This window comes from Triturus cristatus, chromosome 8 (assembly GCF_964204655.1).
Source record: "Triturus cristatus chromosome 8, aTriCri1.1, whole genome shotgun sequence".
NCBI lineage: Eukaryota > Metazoa > Chordata > Amphibia > Caudata > Salamandridae > Triturus > Triturus cristatus.
The window spans coordinates 1,551,920,472-1,551,948,222 of record NC_140591.1 but is presented as its reverse complement, the minus strand read 5'-3'; the positions used below and the strand labels follow the sequence as shown (position 1 = coordinate 1,551,948,222).

At 49.8% G+C, this 27,751-nt stretch overlaps 1 protein-coding gene across 7 annotated transcripts in view; it reads left to right on the top strand.

Annotated features, from left to right (window-relative positions):
• Positions 1-27,751, top strand: part of NUP98 (nucleoporin 98 and 96 precursor) — a 791,668-nt gene that overhangs the window by 551,447 nt on the left and 212,470 nt on the right. The window lies entirely within an intron of this gene.

Genomic DNA, 27,751 nt, shown 5'->3' with positions numbered 1-27,751 from the left:
GCCAGCCCATATAAATTACACATTGTGGCAGCATGACTTTAAAATAGTAAAATGCCAGGTTGAAAACCTTCAGTTTAAAACTTTATTGGGCAAAATCGGTGCAGGAATGGGGGATTATATGCATAGTTTCTATAGTTTTGGAGCATTGATCATGTCAAGCCTTACTTATGTTGGGACTAACTGCTTTCCTCTGTAGATACCTAAAATTAGCTAGAGAAAAATATGGCATTTCGTTCAAGTATAGACCACATCACTTTAAAAAAGTGAGGAGGAGAGAGGGCCTGCAGGATCTTTTATAAAAGAAATAAACTTCAGCATTTTACATTTTGGCTTGTTTAAAGCTTCTGTGCTTGCTCCTGCTTTTGCCCTAGTTATTAGTCTTTTGAATGTAATACTGCTGCAAGAAAATGCCTCTCTTGTGTGGTCACCGCCAACTTTTTGGACTGATGCTGCTGTTTTCGGACTACTAACCAGACCTCCGTATCAATGCCCTGACACTAAAGTGTATCTCTTATAGGCTGCACCCAATTGGAACGGGCTAAGTGTAAGTCCCTAGTATATGGTATCAAGTACCTAGGGCATGTACGTTAGAGGGGTTCCTCAGGGGTTGCAGCACTGGTTGTGCTATCCTGGAGGTCCCCCAATTAAAACTGGTCTCCCAGTCTGCCACTGCAGACAGGTAGAGCAGTTGTGTACTGCTAGTCTGACTTTGCCATTGAGAGCAGTGGCAAAGCCTCCACTTCCCCAGGGTTTTTGTGTAAGTCAGCCCTCTGGGAGGCCTACGGAGTCCTAAATCAGGGTGCGCAATGTATGACACCGGAAGAACATGTAGTTTACATTTTCTGACAGTAAAAATGCAATTTTTAATGTGGAAAGACTTTATCACCCAATTGGCGAGTGCAGGATGACATGCTGACCCCTCAGCCGTGCTAACTCCTCAACTGTGCGACTAAATTGGGCACTCCAAGATAGCCAACAACTAGTTATGTTAAGCTCAACTTTAATCTCAAGTCAAAATTAATATAACAGTTGCAGAATTGTTTACCCTAAGTAACTCTACCCAACGGTATTGACACTTGCCCAAGTTTTCCTTAAATTTTCTAAACATAAAATTTGTTGAATTTGGCAATGTCTGTTCGTAGTGGAGTGAAATGCTTTGGTGTTTTATTTCCAGTGGATCTTTTTCGATGTGATGAAATTTATGTAAAAATAGTCTATTTGTATAAATTGGTGTCTGATTTCTTAAGTGGTGTCTAATTTCTTCAATTGTTTTGGTGCTGTTTAAATGCGTTACACCCGTTCCTTTGTGTAAGCCTTGCTGCTCAGAGCCTCCGCTACCCTGGGTTGAACTGAACGTTTAACAAATGATTCCTAATGGTCCTAAAGGGGTTGCAAGTACATTACGTGGCACGGTTTCACATCCATTCCATATAATACATCCTATTTCATCACAACCATCTGTGGGTATAACCACTCTGAGGGCTATACGGAACTTGTTCCCTAAGATGATTAGTGTTACATTACCTATGTCACCAGCTCACTGCAGTTACTGATGTATTTTACTTTAGGCAAGCAGCACAGGTTTGAAATTTCCCACCTCTGTCTGTGCTAATATTCTATAGGACTTCTACCCAAGGATTGTTGCAGTTTCATAATAGAATATCACCAACTCTCAAAAGACTTGTGTGGGCGGGCCATAGATGTTTAGGCTGTTGTAAAGGGTGTTATATATTAAGATACCTGAACGCATTTATAGTTTACACCCATCAGCAATATTTCAAAGAGTATAAAGAGTATCTTGATGCAAAGAGTATCTTGATGTGAAAATATGAAAGCACCGTTGTAACTTGGTAGCTCCTGATCCCTTAATGTCCCCTTAAATGCCTTTGGTGATTAGATGGCGTTTAGTTGCAATAATCACAAACAAGATAAATAAATGGCTCTTTTTGTATGGGCTTCCCCATGTTTTTCTACTGATGATGCAGGTTTTTCAACTCAGAGTGCACTGAGGCCTGCTAACCAGACCTCAGTGCCATGACCCTAGAGTGTTTAACTGTGTCTAACCAATTGGAGATGGCTAGCTTACCAGTAAGTCTCTAGTAAATGGCACTTGGTACCCAGGACATGTAGGTTAGAGGGGGTACCCCAGGGCTTGCAGCATTGATTGTGCATTGGCAAAGCTACCACTTCCCTGGACATGTGTGTAGGTCACTCCTGTGGCAGGTCTACCGACTCCTAAAAGCAGGGTGCAACAAAGGACAACAGGCAGATCTGAAAAACACTTTGTGATAGATTCCTTACCTTAGAATTACCCCCAGGCGTCAGACTGGTTCCGGAACATTTTCGTCAGCAGTACACCTGCATGTCGGAAGGTGGCGTCGTGCGTCTATGCATCCGTTTTTGGCGTCGTCAGCGCCGGGATGACGTCGCTGGAGCTACTTAGACGCGCCCATGCGCGCTGACGTCAGTTCTTTCTTTTTCCGCTCCAGCAAGCGCAGATCCGGGAAGAGCAAGTACCCCCAGTCATTTTTTGACTGAGTTTTTTCGATGCCTTTTGGCTAAATTTCTTCCTGGTGTTGTAGGGTTGCCCGACTTCAAGAACTGTGGGGGCTGTCACCGCATGATGTCAGTGACGGACCCACACCGCGTGTGTCTCTACTGCCTGGGGTGCGACCACGACCCCAAGTCGTGCCCCGACTGCCGGGCCATGGCACCGAAGACTTTGCGGGAGTGGTACCGAAAGCTGCTTGAAGTCCGGCAGTCGGCTCTGCCCTGCTCAAGGTCCCGGTCCTGTGGGAGGTCGAGGTACCGGTCGCGGAGCCATCACCATCGTTTGTCGAGATCGAAGTCTTTGCACTCGGGGTCAGGTAAGGCAAAGCATCACAAGAAGTCGAAGAAGCGTCATTGTTCTCCAACTTCCCCTTGCGCAATGCGGGTGGTGCCACCCCCTTGGCTCTGGCGGAGCCTGCGACGTCGCCGCTGGCCTACCCGCCCTTTCCGGGTCAGTCTGCGACGCCTGCTCAGGTGCAAGAGTTTCTTGCTGCCATGGCCTGACTTGTTGGACCGTCTGGCCCCGGTGGTGCGCCTACAGGCCTCGCGGGCCCGACTGGAGGTCCTGTCCTTCCATCGCTGGCGTATCCGGCCCTGGCGCCGCAGGACCAACCGGGATCGGACCCCAGTCGACGCCAGCTTGACCTCGTATCACCTTCACCGCCGTCGACCCCACCGGCACCACCTCAGACGCCGCCCGCTCCTCGGGACGTAGTCTTCCCTAGTTTCAGCCCGGACACGGTGCTGGATCGACGCCGTGCGGAGACTGTTCCGACACTGATGGGGCCATTTTCCCCCTATGTCCGTCCTCCTTATTTTCAGCCTGTTTCACAGACTTCGGAGGAAGGGGAGGACTGGGAGTGGTCTGAGGACCCTCTCACACAACAGTGTGATTATGATCCGGACTGGGCAGAGGATTTGGGGGAGGCCAGTGTGTAGGAAAGTGGCTCTGTATATACTGTTCCCAAATAGGTACAGTGTGTACAGAGTCCACAGCCCCCAGAGGTTTGGCAGAGGCTAAAGTTAGATATAAACTTACTCTCTAAAGTGGTAGCCTGGTCGAGCAGTAAGGCAGTATCCGAGGACAGTGTAAGGCATTTGTTGTACACACTCAGTCAGCAAATGGTCTCACACACAAGAACTGAACTCTAGGCCAATGGTTTGTATATAAAAATATATAGTTATTTTATTTTAGAACCAACAATAGGTATCAAAATATACTTTCTCAGAATGAGATGCTTTAGTTAAATACTTTGCAAAAGGCAATTGACTTTTGAATGCAATAGTTAGTTTGTTGCAATAGGCAATACCATTTCAAACACAATAATACATTGAGCTCAGTGGGAATTTTAAGTTATATGCAATTGATTACTTTCAGGACTACTTTTCTAACTCCAGGACTGGATCCTATATTCAGTCCTGGGACAGTTCTTGGAAACAAGTGAGTAAATAAGTTTTAGTTACCGTTGTGATTTTTAAGCAATATTTTGCTATTTTAAAAGTTGACTCTTAGAAACTTTTTTTAATCAAATAACCAATGTTATCCTATGGGAAGAAATTCACTTGGCAGGTAAGTGGGGTTATGGTTACTTTTTCGGGTTCAGTGTTGGATCCTGGATCCAGCACTAGTATACCACCTGTAAGCAGTTGATAGAATGCGTTTAGCTTATACAGGCGATTTTTAACAAATATTTAGAAGTTTGCAAAAACAACACTTTTCACAGAAAAAGTCAATGGTTTCCTATGGGAGAAAGTTCAAGTTACCGGTAAAGTATGTTCTCGTTACTTTTGTAATCCAGTGCTGGGCTCCTAGGCTCAGTACTGAGACCTCTATCTAAAACAGGTAAGTAATTACGTTTTCACAGTTGGTAAGATTTTTAAAGAATATTTGTAGTTTGCAAAAATCGACACTTAGAAAAAATTTCACAGAAAAACAGTCAATGGTTTCCTATGGAAGAAACTTGAGTTAGCGGTAAGTATGGTTTGTAATTACTCTTCAGGGTCAGTGCTGAGCACCAAGATCCAGCACTGGGATCTCTCTTAATAGCAGGTGAGTATTTCCGTTTTCGTTACTCGTTGATTTTAGGTGAATATTTTAAAATTTAGAAACTCCACACTTAAAAGAAATGTTAGAGGCATATGAGCTGCAGATTGTACACTTAGCATAGATCGCCATCTGGTGTTGGGCCCGGATGTTTGCAGTTTGTTTTTGTTCTTTGGACAGTCTTTGGAAGTCACGAGTTCGGTGACTCCTCCTTCGGTCCGTACTGCGCATGGGCTTCGGCTCCATCCTCAGATTGTTTTTTTCCGCCATCGGGCTCGGATGTGATACTTCGTGCTCCGGCTTCGAACTTCTACGGTTCCAGCCTCGACGGAAAATCCTTGTTTCTTCGAGTTTCTTCATCATCATCTCTCGAAGCGGCACTTTTCTCCAATCCCGTACATCGGCACCGGCCTTCGGGCCCTCCTCGACTCCGGTCCCGGCCGATGGAAAGGACTCCGTTCAAAAAGTGCCCAAAATGTGGGTCTAAATTTCCCCACACCGACCTCCATCAGGTGTGTAACCTTTGCCTCTCTCCAGAACACGAGGCCAGAGACTGCCCCGCCTGTAAGTCTTTTCGATCAAAGAAGACCATCCGGGATCGAAGAGCTCGACGCACCATGGCGCACTCATCGTCCGCAGCTCCACCGGACATCTTCGGAGACGGCGCCGAAGCTTCGGGGCAACTACACACCGAGCAGGAGGACGACGTCGTCAGCGCTTCCGAGGCCGACGACTCCGACATGGAGGACATCACACCGGCGCAGCGGGTCGTGAGTACTGTACCCCCTCCCACCCCCGCGCCCAAAACCAAAGAGACTCAGGTTACACCCTCGCCTGCAGGCCTGGGTAAAACCAAGCACAAAGCTTCTATCACCCCACCTTCGGGCCCGGTGTCGAAGCCTCAAAAGTCTCACGGCAGCTCGGGCTCGAGCCAGCCGACGCCTGGTGCCGAAAAACAGCATCCGGCACCGAAGAAAGTAATACCCAGCTCGACCCCGAAGCCACCGGTGCCGAAGCCTGGACTCTCGGTGCCGACCAAACACACACACGTCAGCACCGACGCTCCGGCGCCGAAAACTCCTTCGACGCCGAAAAAACCGGAGGCCCCAAAAAAGCATGGCGCACAGAAACCATCGAAGCCCTTGGTTCCGAAATCATCGGCGCCAGCGGACGATTCCACGCCACTGGCTCTGTTTACACCAGACCCTTTGCAAAAGACTCCATCTAAAGATCCAAAGACTGGGCTATTGACTTTAGTTATCAAGAAAAGACGCCTTGACACTCCGGCTCCTCCTCCACCACCCAAACGGAAGGACTCTGCTACTTCTCCCCTCAGAGTGCCCTCCCCACTACCTCCTCCTCTGCCTCCTCCACCCCGTCCCCCTCCCAGGTCTCCGCCACCTTTACCTCATTACTCTCCGACCCCGTCCCCAGATCCGTACAACGGGGACCCGGATTATGACCCGGCGGACGCCCCAATGGACCCCACTCCACCGGGGACCCCAGACCCATGGGAAGACTACCACAACCCTGACATACCTGATATGCCTCAGGACGACCTATACCCATCCAGGCCGTCTCCTCCAGAGGACTCCTTAGGGTTTCATCATTTAGTGCAGAGAGCAGCACACTACCATGGGGTGGACATGCACAGCGAACCAGTGGAAGACGACTTCCTACTGGACACATTTGACATCCAGGACAAATCCACGTCTATTTTGCCCATGCTTAAGGGTGTCACCAAGCATGCTGCAGAGGTGTTCAAAGACCCTGTCAGGGCCAGGGTACTGAACCCTAGAATAGAGAAAAAGTACAAGGCGGCACCCACAGACCCTGCATACATTAAGGGCCCTGCTCCCTTAGATTCCCTAGTTGTCTCCACAGCTAGAAAGCGGGCTAACTCCCAGTCCTCAGGAGAAGCCCCACCGCCAGACAAGGAATCGAAACTTCTAGACGCGTCTGGCAAACGCACCGCCTCCCAAGCTGCAAACATGTGGCGCATTGCAAATACACAAGCGCTACTTGCGCGCTATGACAGAGCACACTATGACAAACTTGAGGCTCTTATGCAGCACCTTCCCGAAAAACACAAGCGCAAGGCTCATGACCTGATACAGGAGGGTAAATTAATTACAAACACCTCCATTAAGTGTGCCCTCGATGCAGCCGACACTGCTTCTAGAGCCATAAATACCAGTGTCCTGCTTAGTCGCCATGCCTGGCTCAGGATCTCAGGGTTCAAGCCTGAAGTCCAGGCGTCTATACTCAATCACCCTTTTGACCAACAAACTCTCTTTGGGCCAAAGGTAGACGAAGCGTTGGAAAAGATGAAAAAGGACACACACAGCAAAGTCTATGGGGGCACTCCAAACACAAGCCTCTAAACGTTCCTTTCGACGCTCATCCTTTCGTGGCACAGGCAGAGGCTTCTCCCCCGACAGCGCCTCTACCTCCTACAAGTCCCCTCCTCAAAATACCTTTTCAAAGGGCAACCAAAGGGGTGGTTACAGAGGCAACAACAATAAGGGCAGGGGCAAAACTAACACCACCCGTTCTGCTACCCCACCCGCACAATGACTTCCCTCCGCTCCCCCCAGACCATCCCACTCCGGTCGGGGGCAGGCTACAAAACTTTATCCACGCATGGGAGTCCATAACATCGGACAAATGGGTGACCCAAATCATTCGGTCAGGGTACTGTCTCCAGCTAACATCTACCCCACCCAATATCCCACCAAGGCACCGTCCAATGTCTCAAGAACATTCCACACTGCTCAAACAGGAGGTACTCTCCCTCCTCCAAAAACACGCTATAGAGCAGGTCCCCGTCAATCAGCAAAATCTAGGGGTCTACTCCCTATATTTTTTAATACCAAAGAAAGACGGGACCCTCAGGCCCATTCTGGACCTCAGGCCCCTAAACGCCTACATACATTCAGACCATTTCCACATGGTCACCCTACAACAAGTCCTCCCGCTCCTCTGTCAGGGAGACTTTCTCACTACCTTGGATCTGAAAGACGCATACTTTCACATTCCAATACACCCCTCTCACAGGAAGTACCTCAGGTTCGTGGTGGACGGGCAGCATTACCAATTCACGGTTCTCCCCTTCGGGGTTACCACCGCACCACGGGTGTTTACCAAATGCCTAGCGGTAGTGGCAGCACACCTCAGACGTCAACACATTCACGTCTTCCCTTACTTAGACGACTGGCTGATAAAAGCCGCGTCCTACCACCAATGTGTGCAACATACAAACAGCACCATCCAACTGCTCCACCAGCTAGGCTTCACGGTGAACTACCAAAAGTCCCACCTCATACCATCGCACACAAAGCAATATCTCGGGGCCACTATAGACACCTCCAAGGGTATTGCCTATCCAAACTCTGCCAGAATCACAAGCATTCAAGCCTTACGCAAAACATTCCTCCCTCAACACTCTCTTCCAGTGTTTATGAAGCTCATAGGAATGATGGCGTCTTGCATTTTCATAGTGCCCCATGCAAGACTCTACATGCGTCCACTTCAAGAGTGCCTAGCACAACAGTGGAACCAGGCCCAGGGTCAGCTGACGGATCTGGTGTTGGTGGACGGCCGCACACATCACTCTCTGCAGTGGTGGAACACCACAAACCTTTCCAAAGGGCGGCCGTTCCTGGACCCGGTTCCTCAGGTGATTCTAACAGCGGACGCATCGCTCTCCGGCTGGGGAGCGCACCTCTTACACCTCACAATGCAAGGTCTATGGACGCCACAGCAAAAATCGCTCCACATCAACCATCTGGAGCTCTTGGCGATCTTTCTAGCCCTAAAATCCTTCCAAAAACAGATTTCGGGCAAAGCAGTCCTCATTCGCACAGACAACATGACTGCAATGTATTATATCCAAAAACAGGGGGGGACACACACTCCCCAGCTCTCCCGCTTAGCCCAGAGCATATGGAGATGGGCAATTCCCCAAAACATCTTTCTCCTGGCACAGCACGTTCCAGGCGTACAAAACACCATGGCAGATCTGCTCAGCAGACAAACGCAACAACTACACGAATGGGAACTGCATCCACAAGTTCTTCACCCATTCGTCCAACAGTGGAGGTATCCTCAGATAGACCTCTTCGCCACCCACGAAAACAAAAAATGCCCAAGCTTCGCCGCCAGATACCCACACCCATTGTCCAAGGGCAATGCGATATGGATGAACTGGTCAGGCAGATTTGCATACGCCTTTCCACCTCTCCCACTAATTCCATTAGTGGTAAGGAAACTACAACAACACTCCCTCACACTCATTCTAGTAGCTCCGACGTGGGCCAGGCAGCCGTGGTACACCACACTACTACAACTATCAGTGGTACCACATCAAAAACTGCACCTATCCCCATGCCTCCTAACCCAGAACCATGGAGAAATCAGGCACCCGGACCCAGCTCAGCTCAACCTTGCGATCTGGCTCCTGAAATCTTAGAATTTGGATACCTTAACCTTCCCCCTGATTGCATGAACATCATCATGGAAGCCAGACGTCCTACCACTAGAGCATGCTATGCCGCAAAGTGGAAAAGATTTGTAATTTACTGCTGTAACAATACAATCAACCCTTTAGATGCATCCATACAGCACATCATATGCTATCTGCTCCATCTTCACAGGTGTAACCTGGCATATTCATCCATACGCCTACACCTAGCAGCGATCGCTGCTTATCTACAAAACAGACAGCATTTATCACTGTTCAGAGTGCCCGCTATTAAAGCCTTTATGGAAGGCCTTAAACGAGTAATTCCTCCAAGGGCACCACCTTCCCCTGTATGGAATCTGAATTTAGTTCTTACACGGCTAATGGGTCCGCCCTTCGAACCAATGCATAAATGTGAGCTACAGTTTCTCACCTGGAAAACAGCTTTTCTCGTAGCTATCACTTCCCTTAGAAGGGTTGGTGAAATACAAGCGTTCACTATACAGGAACCCTTCCTACAAATACATCACAGCAAGGTCATACTTCGCACAAATCCGAAGTTTCTGCCCAAGGTCATTTCCCCCTTCCATCTCAATCAATCGGTGGAATTACCTGTCTTCTTCTCGCAACCTCAATCTGTTGCAGAGAGGGCCTTACACACACTCTGTTAAAAGGGCTTTGCTGTACTACATACAAAGAACGCAACCCTTCAGGAAGACTAAACAATTGTTCGTTTCCTTCTCTCCACCACATAAAGGCAACCCCATCTCTAAATCAGGGATAGCTAGGTGGATTGTAAAGTGCATACAAATTTGCTATCAAAAGGCAAAAAGAACATTATCTGTTCCGCCTAAAGCCCACTCTACAAGAAAGTTAGGGGCTTCTATGGCTTTTCTAGGGAATATACCCTTAGATGACATCTGCAAAGCAGCCACATGGTCAACACCGCACACCTTCACAAAACATTACTGTGTAGATGTGCATTCCAAGCAGCAAGCTAGGGTGGGCCAGGCTGTACTAAAGACACTTTTTCAAACCACTGCAACGGATACCGGTGGTCGCCGCTAAGGTTGGGTACTGCTATATAATCTATGCTAAGTGTACAATCTGCAGCTCATATGCCTCGAACGGAATATGCTACTTACCAGTATGCATCTGTTCTTGGCATGTAGAGCTGCAGAGTTGTACACGCCCACCCGCCTCCCCGGCTACCTGTATCCGTTCCAGTACATCTTATTTAGATACAACACACATGGGTTTCTCACTGTTATTACTACGCTCCATTTCCCTGTTGGCGAAAAACAATCTGAGGATGGAGCCGAAGCCCATGCGCAGTACGGACCGAAGGAGGAGTCACCGAACTCGTGACTTCCAAAGACTGTCCAAAGAACAAAAACAAACTGCAAACATCCGGGCCCAACACCAGATGGCGATCTATGCTAAGTGTACAACTCTGCAGCTCTACATGCCAAGAACAGATGCATACTGGTAAGTAGCGTATTCCTTCAAGTGAAACCTGTCAATGTTACCCTTTTTAAGAAAAGTGAGTTATCGGCTTTTGGGTAAGTACTCGACTGGCAGAGTTAAGGTTCTGGGCATAGACTCAGGGGTGTCCCAGGGTCAGGTAAGTACAGTTGTTACACCCTCAGCGGCACAGGGGCAGCCGGGTGCAGAGTGAGTTAGGCCCAGTGTTATCCTATGGAAGGCAGGGGCTCCTTGGTTGGTGGCTGCTGATTAGCAGGCCACGCGGCTGTGTGAGCTGGGCTCCTGGTCACTTGCTCAGGGCAAATGGGGAAGTAGGTTGAAGCAGATGTTGCACAGCCAGGGGCACTCTGGCGGCTGGGTGCAGGGTGCTTTTGAGCCGTTGGGCGCTCAATGGATTGCAATGGAGAAGCTCAAGAACGAACAAATGCTGCAAGGTCGGGGACGAAGATTCTTCAGGTGTGACCACCACTTTGAGAGGTAAGTTGGGTAGTTGGAGGATAGGTAGGCACCCAGGAGTTGGGCACAGGGCACCTTTTGGTGTCAGGAAATCTTACCCTCTGTTGATCCCTGGTTCTGAGGCTGCAAGCGTCGTCCGGAGCGTCGAGGTGGGTCCTTGGGTGCCGGACTCCGGGGTCACAGTCGCCGGGGGGCTCCCTCGTGGTCTTTGTGCACTCCAGCACAGGCCAGGCTTGGCGGGTGCAGAGTGTGAAGGGTTCGCGGTTCCTGGCTGCTGCCAGAGTTCAGTTACTTGCTTTGAGCAGTGCCACTGCTCGTGGGAGTCCCAGATGCTCAGTCACAAGGTAGCCAGGTCCCCCGGGGTTTGTGAGGTTGCTGGCCATGGGAGATGCCGAGATTTATCAGGAGCAAGTTCGAGGGTCGATAGGCCGGTAGGGCTGGGGCCAAAGCAGGTGGTGTCTTCCTCTTTTTAGCAGCTGCACGGCAGGTCTTTTCTTCTTGCGCTTCTTTGCTGTTTCGGAATCTGGATCTAAGGAAGGAAGGTTCGGGGTGCCCCTAAAATACTAAATTTAGGTGCTTTACGCGTAGGTAAAGGGCAGGGACCACTGGGTCCCTGTCATGGGGTGGGTACACCCCCTTTCCTGCCACTCTCCTGTGGGAGGGGGGCAGTGGCCTTGTCCTGATTGGGCAGGGCTCCCCATCTTCAAGTTGGCGAGAGCCCGGAGTTGTGCTTCACCTCGCCTCCCCCACCTGAGGGGTGGGTTTGGCAGAGGCTGGCACACTCCCTGTCCTTCCTTGGGGTTTCTGGCCAGTCTTCCCGCCAGAGTGGGGATTTAGAACCAGTAGGGGCCAGTTGCGGAGTACAGCAAGTGGCCTGGAGAAGCTCACATAGGCGGCATGCCTTTTGAAGCTTCCCCTGCCCATCCTGGGGGAGGAGACCTAGCACCTCACCCAGGATGTGCATTGTTGCAGGCCCAGGAGAGCGGATGGCTTTCTACCCAGGGATCCAGCAACATGTGTGCTGTGCGGCAGCCTTGGCAGCCCCTCAGACCAGACATTGTGAGAAAGTGCCCTCTTTCTTGCATGGTATGCCCCCACTTTTTGCTAAATTACTGAATGTACTTTGACTGAGTGTACCCTGGACTCCTGCCAATCAGGTGCCCAGGGCCTATGTTCCTTCCTTAAACACACAAACTCCCAATTGGCAAACCCTGGCCACATGTCAGCCCCTAGTAAATGGTACCCAGGGCCTTGTGACCAGGGACGACCCCTAAGGGCTGCAGCACTCATTGTGCCACCCTTAGGGGCCCTGTACCCTTACACACACACACACTGCCTTTGCAGGCTGAGTGTCTGGGTGCAGGACAAAATGAAGAGTCGACATGGCACACATCCCTGTGTGTCATGTCCATCACCTACACCGCCATGGCATACATCAGCCACCCCTCTAGCTGGGTGCCTTATGCCCATGGTGTGGGCACTGGAGCAGGAGCCCTGTGCCCCTACAGTGCCCAGGTCCATTCCTGAGTACTGTAAGTGCAGTGCTGCCATTTAAGAGTACATGGTGCTGAGAGCTCGTCAAACACGAGCTCCACAGCACCATAATGGCAACACTAAAGACTGGGAAGTTTGGTATCAAACTTCTCAGCACATTAAACCCACACTGATGCCAGTGTGAGATTTAATGTACCAAGCACCCCAGAGGGCATCTTAGAGATGCACTCCTACAACTAACCTACAATCCATGTCTGCTCTGAGGCTGCCCAGGCTGCCACACAGCAGACACGTTGCTGGACCCCTGGGTGGGAGAGCCCCTGCTCTCCCGGGCCTGCAACAATGCACATCCTGTGTGAGGTGATAGATCTCCTCCCCCAGGATGAGCAAAGGGAAGCTTCAAAGGCCTGCCGCCTCTAGGAGTTTCCCCAGGCCACTGCAACCCCCCACTCTGGCGGGAAGCTTGGCCGGAAACCCCATATAAGGACAGGGGATGTGCCAGCCTGCCCACCCCACCCCTCAGGTGGGGGAGGCGAGGGGAAGCACATCTCCGGGCTCTCGCCATCTTGAAAATGGGAGGCCCTACCCAAACAGGATTAGGCTACTGCCCCCCTCCCACAGGAGAGGGGCAGGATAGGGGGTGTACCCACCCCAGGACAAGGACCCATTGGTCCCTGGCCTTCACCTTCCTGTAATGCCCCTAAATCTTGTATTTAGGGGAACTCTGAACCTTCCTTCCCCAGATTCCAGATTCCGAAACTACAAGAAGAGCGAGAAGAAAAGAAGACCTGCCCTGCAGCTGCAAAGGAGAGGGAGACACCAACTGCTTTGGCCCCAGCCCTACCGGCCTGTCGACCTCGGACTTGCTCCTGCTCCAAACCCGGCATCTCTTGTGGCCAGCAACCTCAGAAACCCCGGAGGACCTGGCTACCTTTGGACTCTGATCCCCTGGGACTCCCACGAGTAGAGGCTCTACTCAGAACCTACCTTTCACCCCTGGCAGCAGCCTGGAACCGCGATCCCAGCCCACTCTGCACCCGCCAAGCCTGGCCGGTGCCGGAGTGAACTAAACCCACGAGGACGACTCCACGGCGACTGTGACCCCGAGTCCGGCACCCAAGGACCCCCTCGACTATCCTGAAGAAGCTTGCAGCCTCAGAACAGAGTGCCACCCCAACCGCGATCAACAAGAGGGTAAGATTTCCGACATCAAAAGGCACCCCTGTACCCGGCGCCCCACGGCCCTCTGTGCCCAATCCCGGGGTACCTACCTATCCTCCAACTACCCAACTTACCCCTCGAAGTGGTGGTGGCGGCACCCGAAGTCCTCGTCCACGAGCCTGCAGTCTTTTTCCAAACCGGAGATTTCCCATAGAAATCAATTGAGCGCCCGACGGCTCAAAAGCACCCTGCAGCCAGCCGCCCGAGTGGCCCTGGCAGTGAAAACGCTACTCTAACCTACTTCCCCACTTGCCCTGAGTAAGTGACCAGGAGCCCAGCTCCCACAGCCGCGTGGCTTGCCCGACAGCAGCCACCAACCCAGGCCCCCCATCCCTCATAGGATAACATTGGGCCTAACTCTCTCTGCACCCGGCTGTCCTGAAACCGCTGAGGGTGAACTGACTGTACCTACCTGACACTGGGGGACCCCTGAGTCTATGCCCAGAACTTCAACACTGCCAGTCGAGTACTTACCCTTAAACCGCTAACTTCATTTTCCTCATAGGGTAACATTGACTGGCTTTTCTTGGAAATTCTTCTAAGTGTGAACTTTTAAAACTCAAAATATTCACCAAAAGTCAGCCGAGTACCAAAAACGAATTTACTCACCTGCTCTTAGGTGAGCTCCCAGTGCTGGATCTTGGTGCCCAGCACTGACTCTGAAAAGAACCCACAACTATACTTACCTTTAACTCATTTTTCTTCCATAGGAAACCATTGACTGCTTTTCTATGAAATTTCTTCTAAGTGTTGATTTCTGCAATTTCTAAATATTCCTCAAAAATCGTATAACATCTGAAAACGTAATTACTTACCTGTTTTGGATAAATGTCCCAGTACTGAGTCTAGACACCCAGTACTGGATTACAAAAGTAACGATAACCTACTGTACCTGTAACCTACATTTCCTTCCATAGGGAACCATAGATTGTTTGCTCTGAATTATTATTCTAAGTGCTCACTTTTGAAATAGCTAAATATTGGTTAAAAATCATTACAGTACCAAAGTCGACTTTCAACAGCTGATTCTGAGAACTGACTCAGGACTGGATCTAGGATCCAAGCCTGGAATTACAAAAGTAATCTAAAAAGTAATCTGTTGCATATAATTTGAATTTATCATTGAGCTCAATGTATTGTGTTTAGAAATAGAGTTGCCTACTGCAACTATTTGTAACTGTTTACTAAAAAGTCTATTGCATATACAAAACTATTTTTATGAATCATCACCTGTCGAGAAAGTATATTTTAATTACAAGTGTTGGTTCTAAAATAAAACAAGCATATATTTTTTATATACAAACCATTGGCCTAGAGTTCAGTTATTGAGTGTGTGGGACTATTTGCTGACTGAGTACAACAAATGCTTTACACGTCCTCTGATACTGCCTTACTGCTCGACCAGGCTACCACTTTGGAGAGTAAGGTTATATCTAACTTTAACCTCTGTTAAACCCTTGGGGTCTGTGGACTCTGTACACCCTGTACCTATTGAGGAACAGTATATACAGAGCCACTTTCTCACAGACATGGATTGAGGTTCGGTTCAGGGGGCATCTCTAAGGTGCCCTCTGTCGTGCATTGTACATTAAATCCTGCACTGGCATCAGTGCGGGTTTAATGTGCTGAGAAGTTTGATACCAAACTTCTCAGGCTTCAGTAGAGCCATCCTGGTGCTGTGGAGTTCGTGTTTGACGATCTCCCAGCATCATATACTCTTAAATGGCAGCACTGCACTTACAGTGCCCAGGAATGGACCTGGGTACTGTAGGGGCACAGGGTTCATGCTCCTCTACCCACACCACTGGCATAGGGTACCCAGCTAGAGGGGTGGCTGATTTATGCCATGGCAGTGTATGTTGTGGGCATGGCACACAGATGTTTTGTCCTATACCCAGACACTCAGCCTGCAAGGGCATTGTGTTTGTGTCAGGGTACAGGGCATCTAAGGGTGGCACAATAAGTGCTGCAGCCCTTACAGACCTTCACTTGTCACAAGGACCTGGGTAGCCAGGGTACCATTTACCAGGAGCTGACATGTGGCCAGGGTTTGCCAATTTGGGTTTTAGGTTTCAGCACAGTTTTTAGGGAAGGAACATAGGCCCTGGGCACCTGATTGGCAGGAGCCCAGGGCACACTCAAAGTACATTCAGCAATTCAGCAAAAGGTGGCGGCATACCATGCAAGAAAGATGGCACTTTCTCACACAGTGGTCTTGACACCTCACCTGACCTTGGTATGATGTCTCCTCCTAATGTGGCTACGGAGGAGGGAGCCAGTTATGCAGTGGCAGTACGTAGGACAGAAGTGCTTCAGCTGGCAGCAATCTCTTCGGAGCCCTTGCTGCCTTTTAATGATGTACTTTCTGACGTCTTTTTGGGCACTTGGTCGAGGCCCAACACAGGGGCTCCTGTGGACAGGAACGTGGCCTGCCGCCATCGCCCGGCTCCAGGCGACCCCACTCCTTCTCTCCCAACACCCCACTCCTTCTCTCCCAACACCCCACTCCTGAGAGCTTGGTTGTCAAAACCTCTGCTTCCCAGAGCGCGTTCCCTTCCGCAACTCCGGATAGGGAATCCAAGAAGCTGGAACAGCTTGGCAAGAAGCTGTTTTAATCTCCCAGCTTAGAGCTGCGGTCAGTGAACACCGCATGCCTCTTGGGCCGTTTTTCCCACTCTCTTTGGGATACGGTTGCGCAGGTGCCACCAAACTGTCCGGAGGGGGGAGGCACGGACAGTACTCTCTCAGGCTATAGCAGCTGGCAGTGACGCAGCAAAGTTCACCATTCGTTGTGGGCTTGAATCCGCCGACTCGCTGGGCCGGGCTATTTCCATGATGGTGGCGCTTCGGCGCCATGCCTCACTGAGAACAATTGGCCTCTCAGGGGATGTCCAGAACACCTTGATGGACATGCCCTTTGATGGCATTCGCCTTTTTGGCAATAAGGCGGACAGTGCGTTGGAATGGTTTAAGGACTCACGTGCTACGGTAAAGTCCCTGGGCCTGTCGGCCACTCGCCCTCCACTTTTCGCTCCTTTCGTGGCCACGGAAGGGGTGCCCCAACACGTTCGTTCCAGAGCCACAGGCCTGGCAGCAACATTCTCAGCGCGGATGTGGCAACAGTCGGGGTGGTTCTGGGGGCCAGCGGGTGGGTCAGTCCACCTCCACCAGCATCCACTGCAAAGCCTTCCTAGTCGGACCTTTCAGGCCCATCAAACGCCAGTGGGCGGCAGAATTCCCCATCATTTCCCCCACTGGCGCAACATCACTTGGGACAAGTGGGTGCTGCAAATTGTCCAAAGGGGCTGCTCCCTCCCCTTCGAAACTTCCCCTCCAGCCATGCCACCTCAATACCACCGCATGTCGGGGGACCATCTTGCGCTTCTTCAGCAGGAAGTCACGGCACTCTTGGCCAAGGGGGCCATCGAGCGCATTCCTGGGCCATAAGTAGGTCGTGGTTGTTATTCCCACTACTTTTTGGTCCCCAAGAAGGACAAGGGTCTGCGTCCTATCTTGGTCCTTCGGAGCGTCAATCGCTTCCTCCGGAAGGAGAAGTTCAAGATGCTCACACTTGCACAGCTCTTGTTTGCCCTAGACCCGAAGGATTGGATGTTAGCGTTGGACTTGCAGGACGCTTACTTTCATATTCCCGTCCTGCCGGCCCACCGGCGTTACCTGCGGTTCACGGTAGGCCACGAGCACTTTCAGATCATCGTGCTCCCTTTTGGCCTTACCAGCGCCCCTCGGCTATTCATGAAAGTGATGGCTGTGGTCGCAGCTCATCTACACAGATCAGGGGTCCCAGTCTTCCCCTTTCTCGATGACTGGTTGTTGAAGGCGGGCTCGCCCCAGGCAGTAGTCTCCCACCTCCAAACTACGGCCGACCTCCTGCATTTGCTGGGGTTCTCCATCAATGTGCCAAAGTCGCACCTGATTCCCTCTCAGAAGCTCCTCTTCATCGGAGCGGTTCTGGCTTCGATGCTTTTTCGGGTCTATTCTCTCGAACGGCGAGTCCAGGATATTCAGGCTCCGATTCCGATCTTTCAGCCTCTATCCTGGGTTTCGGTCAGGATGACCCTGAAGCTGCTGTGCCTCATGGCATCCTGCTGGTCGATCATGCCAGATGGCTTATGCAGGCTCTGCAGTGGGACCTGAAGTTCTAGTGCGCGCATTAGGGGAACATGCCCAAGGCCGTCCAGATCTCGGAGGGCACTGCACAACAATTGCAGTGGTGGCTCACAAACCGGCATTGGGTCAATGGCAGATGCCTCTCCCTTCCCCAACCAGAGCAAACAGTGGTGACGGATGAGTCCCTCCTAGGATGGGGCGGCCACATGGGCGAGGCGGAGATCAGAGGCATCTGGTGGAGTCCCAGCTTCATATCCACCTTCTGGAGCTGCGGGCGATCCTGTTGTATGCAGATTTAGATTCCTTATATAGGTTTCCCGATTTGTGCCCTTATATAGGTACAATTCACATTGCCCTTATGTGGACATTGTCTGTACAAACCAAATACAGGCATGGCCACCTACATCAGTCCATCCACGTCGCAACGATTTCTTGGAAAACCAGACACTTAAGCCTTTAGGAAATTCCTTCAGCTTGAATATTGATTTCTCCAAGAACTCATTAAGTATGCATGAACATCTATTCCTTAGGGGTTCATTCATGACGTTCCTCTGCCCGACTTTTACGTCAATACTGGCATTCCTAGACACCTTCAAGGTATAAATATACCAGCACTTGCCCTAGCAAATTGCGGTTCCCGGACGATTCGATCCAACCCAAACTACGCGGTTCGCCACCACAAGTTCAGAAGGAGATCGAGTTCCAGCCTGATGCACTGACCTGACGCTGCTATCCTCCTCGCAACTAATCCAGCTCCAGTGCTCTGACTTCCCTTGCGGGGGGTTAGACTATCGAGTCCAGAAAAGAGATTCCAACCTCTTATTTTAAGGTATGGAGCCGTCTAGAACTTAGCGAAACTTTTGGCAACTCTTGGCTAAACTACAATTTAGCTAGCTATACTTTAGAAATTGCATATACTTCAAACCTCGTACTGCACTTAGGTTAGGTACACTGGGCTAGAACAATATAGAAGCATCAGATGAGTATCCCATTTTAGCTTGTTATTTATGTATGTATTTTGATTAATATGTCATGGCTACAAACCATGCTATTGCAGTATTATTTTATCTTACTGCTAGCCTCGTACATATTGTACTTCGCAGTCTGTCTTACGAATGTAGCAATTCATATCTCTTGCATGAGAAATAAGACTGTTCAATAAACCCTTTTATCGAAACGCCCGTCTCTCTATTTCTGTGCAACTCTGTAGAAACGAAGCATGCATGATTGACTGAGTGAAACTGTTATCTATTGTTTCTACGATTCTAAAAGGAAACAAAGTTGTCATGTTTATGCGGTTGTCAGAGACTAATCCCTTCTTGTATATTCAAGAAGTTTCCAGTGACCTCCGAGTTCGCTGGCACACACAAGTAAAGTTTAATATACTCAATAGAGACATACTGACCTTAGTCCTATGTCACATCTATAGTGTATGTTATTCCAATGCGCAGAGCCTATCGGGGATATAGGAACTACACTACAATCCGACTTGCACTAAAGGCATTCCTTCCCTCTGTCCAGGGAAGAGTAGTGCAGGTGTTCACGGACAACACCACCGCCATGTGGTACTGCAACAAACAGGGTGGCGTCGTAGACCCTATGTCAGGAGGCTCTGTGCCTCTGGACATGGCTGGAACATCAGGGCATTTCCCTGGTGGTTCCACACCTGGCAGGTTCACTGACGGCCAGGGTGGACGAACTCAGCCGCAGGTACATGATGGATCACAAATGGGAGTCTTCACTCAAAGGTGGTGTAAGGTCTCATTCAGCAGTGGGGAGAGCCTTGGTTAGATCTGTTTGGCACCGAAGAGAACGCGCAATGTCAGCAGTTCTGCATGTTGGAGTTTCCAAGGCGGCACTTGCTCAGCAATGCTTTGTCGTGAGTGGAATTGGGAGCACCTGTACGCCTTTCCGCCTGTACCACTTATGTCCAGAGTGCTGAAGAAGATCAAGTGCAACCGAGCCCAAGTCATTCTTGTGGCTCCAGTCTGGGCATGAAGAGTCTGAAGAGTCCGGGCTCTTGAGCATGGCCAATGATCCTCCGATCAGACTGCCTCTTCAGGAGGATCTTCTGTCGCAGCAGTAGGGGATGGTCCTCCACCCGAACCTGTCCAGCCTCCACCTCCTTGCGTGGAGATTGAGCAGCGGCAGTTGACAGCTTTTGACCTTCCTCCTGAAGCCTGTAATGTCAGCTTGCAGCCAGGCGCCCCTCCACTAAAACGGTATGCGCCTGTAGATGGAACAAACGTTTGGCATGGTGCTCAGCAAAGGCTCTGGATTCCCTTTCTGCCCCTCTTTCACAGGTCCTCCTCTTCATCCTCTCCTTGGTCCAGCAGGGTTCTGCTCTAGGTACTCTTAAAGGCTATCTTTCAAGCTATCTCTGCCTTTCTTCGCCTTCCTGATCAGCCTTCTCTTTTCAAGTCCTATATTGTAAATAGATTTCTAAAGGGCATTACTAATCTCTTTCCTCCTTCTCTTTTCATAATGCCCCAATTGGAATTGATTCTTTTGCTTACTTACCTTGTGTGCTCCCTTCGAGCCACTACATAATTGTCCTCTTCGCGTTCTTACTTTCAAGACCGCTTTTCATCACCTCTGCTTGCAGGGTGAGTAAGCTTCAGGCTCTATCATCCAAGCCTCCTTTTCCTGCAGTTCATCCGGACCAAGTGGTCTTTTGCACTAGGCCCTCTTTTCTGCCCAAGGTGGTTACCTCTTTCCACATAGGTCAGACCATCTTCTTTCCGCCTCCGCACCCTTCCAAAAAGGAGGAGAGACTCCACCGTCTGGACCCAAAACGTGCGCTGTCCTTCTACCTTGACCGCACTAAAGATTTCCGGGTGAACGATCAACTCTTTGTGGGTTATGTCGGCGCCAAGAAAGGTCGGGCAGTGCACAAACCTACCATCTCTCGATGGGTTGTCCTATGCATTAAGATCTGCTATTCTTTAGCTAACAAGGAAACCCCAGTAGGACTGCGCGCCCACTCTATCATGGCGATGGCAGCCACTACTGATTTGGGACGTGGAGTTCCACTACTTGACATCTGCCAGGCAGCCACATAGGCATCCTTGCACCCATTTACAAAGCATTACTGCCTCGACAGCCAAGTCTGGAGAGACTGCTTTTTCGGTCGTTCTGTTCTCTAGGACTTCCTGGTGTGAACTTAGTTTGCAGATCCACCTCTGGGGTTGGTTTTGCTGGGGTATCTATTGTAAGGTAAGGAGTCTATAACTAATAGTCTTTCAGATGAACAAGTTACTTACCTTTGGTAACGATGTATCTGTAAGAGACGTATATTACTAAGAGATTCCTTACTGCCCCACCCATCCTCTCCGTTCTGCGAACTGACTAATAGGGTTATGGACTCCCTTACAGGGCCCTAGTTTTGTTTCAGTGGTCAGTGTGTTGTGTAGTTCCTATAGATCTATATAGGACTTGTGTGTTTAGACAATATAAACTGTGATTGGTATCCAGACTGATTCCAGATACCCCCACAGGATAGGTTAGTCTGTAGTCCTGTTAGCTCACAGTGCCTCGATGCGCCCTTTTTACCAAAGAGTGAATATTCTCTTGTAACTATAGAATATGACAATCCTGATCTCACAGGATCGTGGATACAGTACTTTTCGCTCAGTCACTCATGCTCACTTGGTCTCAGATAGATACACAGAATAAACATTTGGAACCTTTTCAATAAGTATTTATTGAACCAGCATCATTCTAGTGTAAAATCGGTGTGCTGAAACAACCATAAGACAGAAACAAATATAAATGATGGTAAGAACAAATTGCGTAAAAGCATGGTAGATTCCTACCATAGTGCTAAAAAAATGAATACAGGCATGTATAAAAAATACATGACAATAAATGCTTACTCCTACGATGCAATCCTAACTAGATGTACCTATGTGTACCTAGCATGTATGTAGGTGTAGAGCCAGGAATCCCCCTAGGATAAAGCCAACCCCATTACCTGAAGTGAGAGGCTGTGGGACCCCGTCTTGGTCTCAAGAACGACACCCCGCAAGGGATGTCAGACTACTGCGAGCTGGAGTGTCTGCGTACATTAACCTCTGTCAGTGTGTCAGAATGGAGGTCCTTTTCCTCCTCTCCCTGCCTTTGCCAAGATATGGTGTTTATATACCCAAAGTGATACCCTCCGGGTATCTACCTTGGTGTCTCATGTCTGAATAGGATGATGGAGGGAATGACCCTTATACATAGTTATTATGCAGGAGATGATAGTTCTGCTGAGATTCCAAGAATCCTCATGCATAATGAATGAGGCTAGTTTTCATAGAAAATTCCATGTCAATTAAGCAGTACCGTAACTAGGTAAAAGGTCAGTACCAAGAAGCATTATGTAGTGTAATGGCAAAGGAAATGTAGGTGAAAGGTTTAGTTACTACCAGAGCCTATATCGTGGTACCTGTATGAAACATAACAAGTGTCTTGCATGGCTCTGCGCTTCTGGCATGGAAAGTCGTGTTAGAACTGGCGGCAGAGGTGGCATCTAAGTAGACACCGTAACGTCATCCCGGTGACCACGACAGACTGAGTATACCGACGCCACCTACAGACGCACAGGGATATTGCTAAGAAAACAATTCTCCGGATCCAGTCGGATGCCTGGGGTTAATTCTAATGTAAGGAATCTATAACTAATATATGTCTCTTACTGATACATCGTTACCGAGGGTAAATAACTTGTTCATTGATTCTGTGTTCACTAAATGCTTACTATTACCCTCTGATAAGCCTAAACTGCTTGCCCACATTCCACAAAAGAGAGCATTTGGGATTATTCATTTTAGACCTGTAAGCCGACAAGGGTCGTCTGGACTTTCTACATAGTGTATCTCTTTTGGTAAACTACATAAAAAGCCAGCTTCCTACACCAGTGACTGGATACTTCTCCAGATACTTGCACACTTTATCCCCCTACCATGGCTAGTGAGTAGGGAGTGTTCTTAGCAATAGTGGTGGTAAGGGTGACCAAGGTCCTGGACTTTAGCCTGCACTTAGTGGCAGTCAAGACTAACATCTTGATGGAGGTGCTTCAGCTGGGAGTGACCCCCTTACTGAAGTCCTGCTTGGGACCTGGTTCAAGCTCCGTGCAGGGGCTTCTGTGAACAGAACGATTGCCCACTGCCTCGTCCCGGAGTCCATAATTTCCTCAAGCAACACCCTACCCTATAGGGCTTGGTGGTCCAAGCCTCTATCTCCACATAAATCCTGGTGCATTCCCTACAGCCCCTCCGGATAGGGAATCGGAGACTGGACACCTTAGGGAAGATGTTTTCTTCCACCAGCCTGGTACTGCGGTCTGTTCTCTACGTGCCTTTTTGGCTGTTACTCCCTTGCTCTATGGGTTTTGGTCATGCAGGGGCTTCCTGTGGTCCAAGAGGAGGCCAGTGTCATGCTCTCCCAGGCTGTTGCTAATGTGAGAGACTCAACAACGTTCATAATCCGATGTGGACTGGATACCACTGCCTCGTGGGGCAGAGCGGTTTCATCTACAGTGGCCTTGCGGCACCACGCCTGACTGAAGACAACTGGCTTTTCAAGGGATGTCCAAGCATTGCTAAAGACATGTCCTTTGATCCCGTCTTTGTAGACCAGGGGGTTCAGTGCTGGAGTGTTTGAAGGACCGCAGGGCTACTGCATGGTCTTTGGGCCTAATCTGCCTTTTGGGACCATGGAAGGGCCTTCCAGCCGCATCTGTAACTGCTCAGCCAACACTGTGCTCAAGCTTCCCAACCTCTGCATGGCCAGAGACCAGGTACCCACAGATCTCTTAAGTCAAGCAGCCAAAGGTCAAGGCAGTTTCCCCACCCCACCATTCACAGCCGCATCTTTCAAACACTGATAGTTTGCCCTCTGACCATCATAAGCACCCTGTGGGAGTCAGGCTATGCCATTACATGCCCCACTGGAGGTAAATAACAGAAGACCAGTGGGTTCTTCAACTTGTCCGTGGGGTCGCAAATCCCCCCCCCTCCGCCCATGCCACCTGCTTGTGACAAGATGACGGAGGACCATCTTACCTTCTTTTTTTGGGGGGGGGGGGGGGGGGGTTATATTCTTTTTATTAGCATTTCATTATCATACAGGGTACTACATATATCCTATGTGACCATTGGATATACACAGTACAATTTCTACATGTCCATCAGTTTATGATTACATATTCGGTATTGATAGAAGTTGTAACATACCAAACATCCCAGGAGAACCAGCTTACCTTGCTCCTCCAGGAGGTAACAGCTCACTTGTACCAATGGAAGGTGATGATAGAAGTAGGTTGTGGTTGTTATTCCTGCAACTTTCTGGTGCCCAAATGAGGACGAAGCCCTTTGTCCTATCCTAGAGCTGCACCCTCTCAATTTCTTACTCAGAAAGGAGAATTTCAAAACACTCATGCCAGTCTTCCCCCTATCTCGACAACTGGCTGTTAAATGTGCGCTCGCCCTATGCTGTTGCCTCCCATCTCCAGACTACAGTGGACCTCCAACACTCGCTGGGGTTCACTATCAACATGCTGAAGTCACACCTATCTCACTCTCAGATGGCCCTTTAACAGAAGTTGTTCTGGACGTGGTGCAGTGTTTGGGCCTATCCTCCTGAATGCCGAGTCCAGGATACTTGATCTATGATAGCCATGTTTCAGCCTGTATCCTAGATTTTGACAATACTGACTCTGAGGTTGCTGGGCCTCATGGCCACCTGCATTCTGCTTGTGACACATGCCTACTGGCATATGAGGGCTCTGCAGTGTGAACTAAAGTTCCAGTGGACGCTGTATCAGGGGACTGTCTCTGACATGGTCCAGATCTTGCAGGGAACTGCAAAAGGTCTGCAGTGGTGGCTGACTAACAGCTATTGGGTCAGCGGCAGACCCCTCTCCCTTCCCCCAACCAGATCTGACAACAGTGACAGATACGTCACTTCATGGATGAGGTGGTCATCTAGGAGGTGTTAATTGGAGGACTATGACGGAATTTTGACTTCACATCAACCTCGATCCGGTTGGCATTGAAAACCTTACTGCCCTCCATCAATGGAAGGCTATTGCAAGTGTTCATGGACAACACTACTGCGATGGGGTACTGCAGCGAACAGGCCGGGTGGGGTTGTGGACCCTCTGTCAAGAGTCTCTCTCTCTAGACATGGATAGAACGTCAGGGCATATCCCGCTTTGGTGTTTAAACACCTAGCAGGCTCGCTGAACACCAGGGCGGACTAACTCAGCCGAAGATGCCTAGCGGATCAAGAATTATGTCTCCATCTGGAGATGGTACAAGGTCTCTTTTAGCTGTGGGGAGAGCATTGGTTAGATCTTTTCGCCACTGCAAAGAATGAGCAATGTCCTCATTCTGTGATCTAGAGTTTCCAAAGTGGCTTTGCTTGCAGACTCTTTTAGTCTCGAGTGAATCTTGGGCTTCCTGTACACCTTTCAGCCTGTACACCTTTCAGCCTATACTACTTCTGCCAGGAGTTCTCAAAAAGATGGAACTACTGGGCCCAAGTCATCCTTGTGGATCCGGACTGGGCTCTGAGAGTTTGGTATCCCACGCTGTTGATCATGGCCATCGGTCCTCCTATCAGACTGCCTCTTTGGTAGGATCTTCTGTTGCAGCAGTTGGGGAGGATTTGTCATCCGAACACTCCACCTTCATGCATGGAGATTGATCGGCGACAGTTGACCGCTTTCAACCTTCTGCCCGAAGTCTGTGTTATCTTTGCAGCACGGCATCCCTCCACCAAGACTGTATACGCCTGCCGTTGGGGCAAGTTTGTAGCATGGTGTGCAGGGATACACGTTGACCCTCTTTCTGCTCCCCTTACAAGGCCCTTATCTTTATCCTTTCTCTTGCCAAGCAGGGTTCTGCTCTGGGCGCCCAAAAGAGCTAGCTTTCTGCCATCTGAGCCTTTCTGCGGTTGCATGATCAGCCATCCCTTTTCAACTCCCCTGATGTAAATAGGTTCTTGAAAGGTTTGCAATACATTTCCAACTTCACCCTTCATCATGCCTCAGTGGGACCTTAATCTGGTCTCAACCTTTCTGATGTGCGCTGCCTTTGAGCCATTGCACAATTGTCCTCTCAGGCTTCTTACCATCAAGACAGTATTCCTGGTGGCAATAACATCTGCTCAGAGGGTCAGTAAGCTTCAGGATTTGTCATCCGAGTCTTCAAACCTCAACGTCTACCCATGCAAGCTGATTCTTTGCACTAGAGCGTCCTTTATGCCGAAAGTTGTCACTCCCTTTTATGAAGGCCAGTCTATTACCTTGCCTACTTTTTACTCTCCGCCACATCCCTCCAAGATAAAGGAGTGCCTTCACCATCTGGACACAAAAAGAGCATTGTCGTTCTACCTTGATCGCACAAAAGAGTACCAGGTGGACGACCAAAGTCTTAATTGGGTATGTTGGAGCAAAGAAGGGAAAGACTGTGCACAAGCAGATCTTCTCCTGATGGATTGTGCTCTGCATTTAAATCGGCTATGAATTGGCTATGTAGCAACCTGAGGGCTTGCATTCTCCTTTCACTATAGCTAAGGCTACGGCTAGGACCACTGCTTTGGTGTGAGAAAGTGCCCTCTTTATGCATGGTTGTCCCCACTTTTTGCTGAACTGCTGATGTATTTTGACAATGTGCCCAGGCTTCCTGCTAATCAGGTACCCAGGGCCTATGTTCTTTCCCTAAAACTGCATTGAAGACAAAACCCAATTGGTACTTTATGGCCACAGGTCAGCCCCTGGTAAATGGTACCCCCAGGTACCCAGGGCAATGTGCCCAGGGAAGGCCTCTAAGGACTGCAGCAGTTATGGTGCCACCCTTAGAGGTCCTGTACCTTTACACTTTCCCACTGCCTTTGCAGGCTGCGTGTTTTGGTGCAGAACAAAGTGAAGAGTCGACATGGCACACATCTGTGTGCCATGCCTACAAACCACTGCCCTGGCATAGATCAGTCACCCCTCTAGCTGGGTGCACTATACCAGTGGTGAGGGTACAGGTGCATGAGCCCTGTACCCCTACAGTGTCTGTCAATTCTTAGACATTGTAAGTGCAGTGCTGCCATTAAGAGTACATGGTGCTAGGAGTTTGTCATTAAGAACGCCACAGTACTATAATGGCTGCACAGAATACTGAGACGTTTGCTGTCGGACTAATCAGCACACAAAACCCACACTGATGCCATTGTGGGATTTTATGAAAAAGGCACACAGAGGGCATCTTAGAGATTCCCCCTGAACAACGACCTAACACTAGTGTCCAGGCTGAGTGGCTGCTTTCAGCTGTCATCACCAGACCTGTTTCTGGACCCCCTGGTCGAGAGCCTGCTGCTCTCGGGGGCCTGAAACAAAGCCCATCCTGGGACCCAGGATGGGCGAAGGGGACGCCTCAAAGGCCTGCCGCCTTTGTGAGCTTCCCCAGGCCTGGTGCTGCTTTCAGGAACTGGTCCCCACAGGTTCTGACCCCCTCTTGGGGCGGGAGAACTGGCGGGAAAACCAAGTAAGGAATGGAGGTGTTCCCACCTTTGCCAACCTCATCCCTCAGGTGGGGGAAGCGAGGTGAAGCCCAACTCAGTCCCTGCCATCTTGCAGATGGGGGGGACCCAGCCAACCAGAGTGAGGCTTATGCTCCCTTCCCATTGGAGGGTGGCATAATAGGAGGGTGTACCCACCCCAAGGAAGGCACCCATTGGTCCCAACCTTTACTTACCTGAAACACCCCTAAATATAGTATTTAGGGGGCGCACCGAACATTGCCTCCTCAGACAGGAAACGACTACAAAAAAAGGACCAAACAGCCGTGCCGAAGCTAAGAAGAGGGCGCCCACTGACTTGGCCCCAGCCCTATTGGCCAGTCCCCACCTCGAACCTGCAGAGGTGAGCCTCCGGT